General features: G+C 31.5%; 1 long non-coding RNA gene across 4 annotated transcripts; it reads left to right on the top strand.

Annotated features, from left to right (window-relative positions):
• Positions 1-1,479: 1,479 nt before the first annotated feature.
• LOC132620333 (uncharacterized) lies at positions 1,480-6,303 on the top strand. Of its 4 annotated transcripts, XR_009574781.1 has the most exons (5): positions 1,480-1,637; positions 1,722-1,745; positions 1,834-3,998; positions 4,516-5,618; positions 6,083-6,303. It is a non-coding gene; the product is annotated as an uncharacterized LOC132620333 (long non-coding RNA). The 4 variants fall into 4 exon arrangements; XR_009574780.1 differs by having other exon boundaries at positions 1,722-3,998; XR_009574779.1 differs by lacking the exon at positions 1,722-1,745 and having other exon boundaries at positions 3,469-3,998.
• The last annotated feature ends 1,131 nt before the right edge of the window (positions 6,304-7,434 follow it).

Below are 7,434 nucleotides of genomic sequence, written 5' to 3' on the forward strand. Positions count from 1 at the left end.
AAAGATTAATTCTATTTATTGTTTAGTAATAGCAACAATTATTTCTCGGGCTTTGAGTTTGAAATCTCTGCACCATTCTCTTTCGTGGTGAGATAAGATTTGTAGACTTTTACTTCGAGTCTAATTAGTTTTAAAATAATTTTATTATTTGAATAAAAGAAAAAAGACGATAAGAAGAAAAACTAATCCTGATTGAATGTAATTAGAATTTAATGTAATTTAGACTAATCCTGATTGAATGTAATTAGAATTTAATGTAATTTAGACCCAGGTCATCGGGAAAATTTAGTAGAAGTTAAAAAGATATAAACTTAAATGGTAAAATCATTTTTTTGTTGTGTTGATATACTTTTTGAAATTAGAATTTTAAAGCTGAATACATTTAGAAGTAGGAATGGAACACTTCTATAGAAGAAGCTACTATTCCATATTTTTATTGTAAAGTCTTTAACTGTATTAGGTCGAAAGTATGGTTGAAGCAAAAAAAAAAAAAAAAAAAAAAAAAATTTGACATATGACACTACAGAAAATAGGGACTAGTATCTTTGTGATATTACAATTAGTCTCAAGTGTGATTGTTAGATTGATATTTTGTATATAAGTGTTAATTCAACTGACCAACATAAAAATAATTTTATTTCGTATGCAAGCTAGTTTTGAAGAAACATACAGTAATTATATATTCTGATAAACTTGGAATGTCTTGGATACTTCAAATTGCAAAATACACGGTCGCAAATTTTTTAATATTAGACTGCATAATTTCTATAATATATTATATGCTTTCTTACATGACTAACAATATATTGAACTTTTAAAATGAATATTCAAGAGATGAAAGAGCAGTTATAACGGCATTGTACATTGTCGCTATAATAAAACATAGAATTGGCAACGACTTTTTAGGAACAACCACAAAATGTAGGTTAATTTCGATAAATGGCAACAACTCAATTTTTTTTTAAATAATGAGTTTTTTCTTGTTACCAGATCTTGTAATCTTGTTGCCATATATTACTGGTTAATATAATAAATTTAAATATAAATACATTAACATTAATAGACTTTTATTGTCGCCAAAAGTATCACTGTTGTTGCTAAAATATGTACTCCCTCCGTCCCATTTTAAGTGTCTTAGTTTAACTAAACATAAAGTTTAAGGAATAAAAGGAGACTTTTAAATGTTGTGGTCCGAAATTAAATATGTGCATAATGTACGAAAATGTCCTTTGAATCTTGTGATTTTAAACTTGTCATGACGGATGTTTGAATTATCAATTTACTAAATATAGAAAATGATACTCTTTTTGGGACAGACCAAAAAGAAAATTAAGACGTTAAAATTGCGACGGACGGGAGTAATATATATATATATATTTTAACTGGAATTTGTGTTCTAAAAATCATTAATCTTTTTCAAATTTGAGGGAAAAGCTATCGCGGCAAAATTTTCCCTCATTTTCTCCTTTTACGGTTTTCCCCCAAATCCTTCCCTCTTATCTTCACACGACCTTTAGGTTTTATCTTTTAGAATCACCATCCCAATCCCATCAACGTTTCAGTCCAGTGGCTGGAGCTTCGAATTAGGTATGAACGAGCATTGGCCTTATCCCAAACCAGAATTAGGGTTTCAAATTGTAAGCTCCTTCCCCTCTAGTTTTAATTGTTTATAGTTTATGATTTTGATTCCCTATCTCTAATTATTTCTGCTTCGGTTACAGATTGATATACAAATCAATTACTAGGTTCTTTCTCTTCCTTACCTTTTTATTTCTTCTTAGTTCTTCTGTTTTTCCCGTTTTTTTTTTAACTGAAAATTGATATTAAAACTAGAGCTTGATAAATTGGGACTGAATTATCTTGGCGACATCTACAAGCAGTATAAGTTGGACTATATCAACCAGATATTACCCACAGGGGTCTTTTACTACTTCTTTACGTGTCAAAGAAGGGTTTTAGGCCAATTCTTCTGATGTTCTGAATCTGTTCCCCTTTTCCTTTTTCCTTTTTCTTCCCATCTGAAGCTGATTAGTTAATTTCTGAATTTAGACTTATCCGAAAGAAATTCTAAATTTACAACTTTTGGTTGAGATTTTGGCTTGAATCGGAGGAATTTTCTTTGATTGCTAGTTGTTAATCTGGCATAAACACATATGGGACTGCCAAATGCTTGTCTTTTTAGAGAATCCCTCCATGTTAATATTGGGCACCAATGCAGCTTGCCCTCCAGCTTTTCGATTGAATGCTTGAATGAGTGATCACTGCAACTTCATGCTGCTCGTTATTTTTCTATGATGGGGTTTCTCCTTTTCAACAAAAAAATACATTTCTTGCCAGTATATATCTAGCTGAAGTGGACTGCATAATTATCAATCCCCCAAATTTATTGTTGTTGCTTAAAGAAGTGTATGTTCAATATACAGATAAGGGATAATGGAATCATGCTAATCTGAGACAATTATGTTAGCTTATTGCAGGTCCAATTTGGAATTGTCAAAGTCCCAGTTAGAGGTCTTGGCTTAACGCAACTCTGAAAAAACATTTTAAATTACTACTTAGGAACTCATAAGAAATAGAAAAAGATACTATTATGTTTACTTCTTATACTAGGAATTTGGGGTATCAAAAATGAAACCAATATTTAACTGTATTTAATGGTATTCTTTTTTCTTTATTCTAGTAGTTCTAATATGTTATTCTTTTTTTCTTTATTCTAGTAGATCTGCAAACGTAGTTTCTTTAAGTGCTTTATTAAAAAATGGATAGCTTTTTTAAGTCCTAGTGAGGGTCAGTCAGCTGCAATTGTTTTAAATCAAGGTTAAATGAGTTGTCCAAGGTATTGTGACTTGATCTTTAATTAGTTGTGTGTTATGTTATGTGATTGTGCTTTGGATCCCTTCATTGTTCTTGATATCTAAGAGTAAATGATATTTAGTTGAATCATATGACTAAATATTTAGGAAGGATTGATATATTACAGTCTTATCAAATGTAACATTCAAAGCTTTCTCCTTTGGCAACATGTAGCTGCAGTAGTGTAAAAACAAAAAAGAGAAAATAGCATGTCATTTATTTCTTTTGCTTATTAAAAAAAACAAAAACAAAGACTCTCACTAAAGAAGAAGATATTTCATCACCTGAACGTGTATGCATGGCTAAATGTAAGGTGGTTATGTTAAGCTTATTATTCTAATAATTTGTATTGTACGATGATTTGCACAATAGTGCTGGTCAGTATTAATCCTTAAATGGTATTATGTGCATCTAACTAGTGTATTACCCACTTGTACTACGTAATTAAATCTGAGTTTTGGTATTTAATCACGTGGTTGAGGTATGGTCAGATGATTGATGATGTTGTCTTAATTGTCAAAGAGTAAGTGATCTTTATTTAGTTGTGTGCTTGCTTCACTTTTGGTAGTGTATATTTCGCAATAGAAGAAATTGAGTATATTATCAATTGCTCAGGTACAATTTGCATATTTAAGTTGAGGAGATTTTCATATCGATTACGTGGAGTGTGTACTCTTATTCAAATTGCATCACTCATTAGGTCCTTTGGAGATCAATGGCTACTCTTTCACTTGTGACTGTCGTCTCTGTCATATTACGATGAGCCTTTCATTCAGTACAAAGTCAGGCTCAAAACAAGTGTAAGCCTCTTGTGTTAGAATCTCAATTTCAAACAAGTCCAGACTTTGGATTTTTTATTGCTTGATATATCTTGCTTAATAATATTCGGCTAAAATAAACTTGTGCTACCTTGTAACCTGGTACTTTCCAACAACTTATTTGAAGACAAGCTCAATAGTTAGTATTTAGTTTATTAGTTTTTTGAATGTTATAAAATAGTTATTTCCTTAGTTATATTTTAAGTTTCTAAGTTGCATTATGTTCAACAAGATTAAATTCTTGATGGAATTCTCAACATGATCACTAATCCAAGGGTTGAAAGTTGAGGGAAGTCGTACTGGTAAAGTCATAGCAAGATGGTGAAGGTGATTTGGATCTTATATCTTATGTTTCTATGGTGCTTATTTTACTTGTGTCACTTTCATCTCTCTCTTTCTCCAGTATGTTTCTACTATATTAGAAGAGTGAGTTATGATTTGGGATCGATATTTTAGGTTAATGTCGTTTAATTTCAATTTGAGGGCATTTTAGTCTTTTAACATACCTAAATGCAACTTGGCTTTTTTCGCTGAAACTAAATAGACACGTATCAGCTGGATACTTTTAATGCTTCTTGCTCATTCTTTCGCAGTTTTTCACCCTCATCTCCTCTGATTTTGCAACTCTCCAGTTATACTGGTGATTTTAGCATTTAATGAAATATATATTACATGCCCATTGGGCTATATTGACTGCTCTTGCTGCTTTGAATTCAAAAATGTTATAGCTTATGGGACTCTTTCAGCTTTTGGAACCTATTAGGTGGTGAGAATGGGCTATTCAAAAGCTTAAAGTTGATATCTTTTATTTATGTGCTGATGCTAAATTTTGCTTGATTAATAGGTGACGATATCCTTAACTATTGATATTACTATTGTAAATTCTTGGAACTCGCATGCTTCAGCTTTGGCTAATTTAGGAGCCAAATCATCAATAACCAAACTTCTAACCTGGATCACGAATCCATTAAGGTATTCACATAGACACCAAAATTTGTTTTATTCCTCTATTCTGTTACCATAGATGGACTCTGTGATTGTATTGGTTGGGATTTTCTATATTTTTACCAAGGTTCTAGATTGAGGATTTCAGGATGGTGTTGATAGTTGCAAGTTTGTGGTTATAGACTTTTTATGGGTTCTTTTCTTCATGAATCAAAGGAGCAGAGCTTCTATTTGATTTCTCTTTGTTTATTTCTTCTCCTCCATCATCACCTTCTTATTTATTTTCTTTCATTCACTAATCCCATCACCATTGCTATGAATCGAAGTCCTTATTGATCAATATCTATTTTTGTGGCTTCATTGTTGGAGCATAAGTAGCATATTCAGAAACAGATGAAACGTCCACTACTGCTGATCACCTTCAGATAGAGCAAGACATGACATTTAATTGGGAAAAATCTCCTCACTTCATCTATGAAGTTGACTAAATACCATTATTTCATCTCCATACTTAGAGGAAAGATAATCATAGCTCTAAGAGCTACCACATTCTTGGTGAAACTAGAAAAAAGTTACTGGTAGCTACAGTTATAGAAAGGCAAATAGAAAAGTTCCATTCTCTGTCATTAATAATAAAATTAATTCAGTGATAAACTTTTGCTTACTTAGTTACTAATGAGATTTTTTCATTTTGATGAAAAGCAAATGCAACCATGTTTAAAAAGGCAAATAGAAAAGCCCCATTCTCTGGTTGTGTTCTCTTACATTTCAACATGTTAATGTTTCTTCTTTTTCCACGATCTCAAGTTCTTTTTCATAAGGCTTTTGCCTACAAAAAAATGATTAGGCTTGTGATAGTTGATTGGTCCTTATTCATTTGGTGGTAATTATAGCCCAGGTATCCTAAGATTTGATTGCTCCCCTCAATTGGGAAGTGGCAGCCCTTCCGAATTTGGACAAAAATCTTTTTTCCTTGCTGGTGTGGTTAATGCAATAACTCAGGTTAGTTCTTTTCTCTCTTCTTCTCTTTTTATTTTTATTTTGACAAAGTAAGCATTTTAATTGATAAGCATCCCGAGGCTTCATATCATGGAGCTAAACATAATCAATAATTTGCTCTTATATTTTATTTCTATATAATGCTTATCCCTTTGGAAAATCTACTTCAATTAGTTACCACTGTCTCAAGTCGGCTACTCCATTCATAATGACGAGCACCATGCTGAGACAATGTATTTGCTAGATTGCTCCAAGATTTTCTGTCATTTACTTCGACATTGCGAGTTTCATATGATGAAAATCCAAGCAATAAATGGTTAGAATTTTTTTCATTTCTAAACCTGTTTTATCCAAACTGCACAGTCCCCAAGTAAGCTTAAATGTTCCACGTACTGTAAACTAGACATGAGTTTCCTGGAAGCTTAATAATGAAGTTGTGTAACTTCTCTTTCATTTTCTTTATGCAGGAGTTGTGTAGCAATACTCTTGAGTGTGTTATCAATAGGTTGAAAATGGCAGCTCAAAATTTTCTTTCGCTCGAAACAAGTGGAAGGAGCTCACAAGATAGGAGAGACGTTATGATTAAATTACATTGTATTTTTCAAGATAATCACATTTTTATCACAAGACTTATTATTTTGTCATTAATTGATTATATTTGTGATAAAACATAGTATTTGTCCTAGAATTGCCTTATGATTAATAATATGATTCATTCTTTAACTACAAATTAAATTTGTGTTTTATCATAATTGTTATTGTCACTAATCACGATAATTTATAGTGACAATTTTGTTGTGTCAGTAAAAAAAAGTATCTTTAGTGACGACATGATTGGTTTCAACTACAAAATTATAAGCCTTTTCTGTAAAGCAAAGTTGTCACTAATTTATACATTTGGAGACGGAATACCTTTTCGTATATAAAAGGTTGTCTTTGCTGACGAAATTATTATTTTTTAACTGCGAAATATATATAACTTTAGTGACAATTGGCGTTGTCACTAATTAAATTGAAAAATTAGTGATGAGGAAGTTTTGTCGGTATTAATAACCTTTTTAGTGACGAAAACATACTATCAGCTACAAATTTTTTATACTTTTCTTGACGAATGAGTTTGTCATAAATATTATGCATTTTGGGACAAAAATGAATTTCGTAGTTAATGCAACTTTATTTAGCGACGAAACACTAAATTGTCTTTGTATACATTTAGCGACCCACTTTTAGGGACGAACGATTGACGATTTTTTTTTCGTCACGAAAAATATTTTGTGACGAAATATAAATTTTAAGTGATAAAATAATTCGTCACTGATAATCAAATTTGTTGTAGTGCCAGAGAATATCGAATTCTTGAAAGTCCTTATGTGAAATACAAATACAGAGACGAATTGAACCTCCAAATGCTTGTGGTTTGTGTTATGATTCTAGGATCGACGATTACAAGGTTATATTGATCTATAGCTTGTTTTATGTTGTATACTCTTTCTCTAACAATTCTTGGATAGAGAAAACATGTTCAGATTATCTAGTACTACCACGTACATTTTGGCGTTCACAGGGGATTAGCACTCAAGATTGTTTATTTTGGTCTCTGAATGAGAAAATCGACGGGTTCATATGTACAACTTCTACAATCTTATACTTTGACGTGACTCTAGATGAAGTGAAAAAATATTCAAAACCAAATTTAGATTTTGTAGGTGAGGACGAGTTCTTTGTTTTGACTACTGTGAAAGGTTGCCTTAGTTTATATGGAGGGAAAATCAGGAGTAAAGAATTAAACATATGGATTATGAAACAAGATGGGTGGGAA

Source organism: Lycium barbarum, chromosome 11 (genome assembly GCF_019175385.1).
Source record: "Lycium barbarum isolate Lr01 chromosome 11, ASM1917538v2, whole genome shotgun sequence".
Classification (NCBI taxonomy): Eukaryota; Viridiplantae; Streptophyta; class Magnoliopsida; order Solanales; family Solanaceae; genus Lycium; species Lycium barbarum.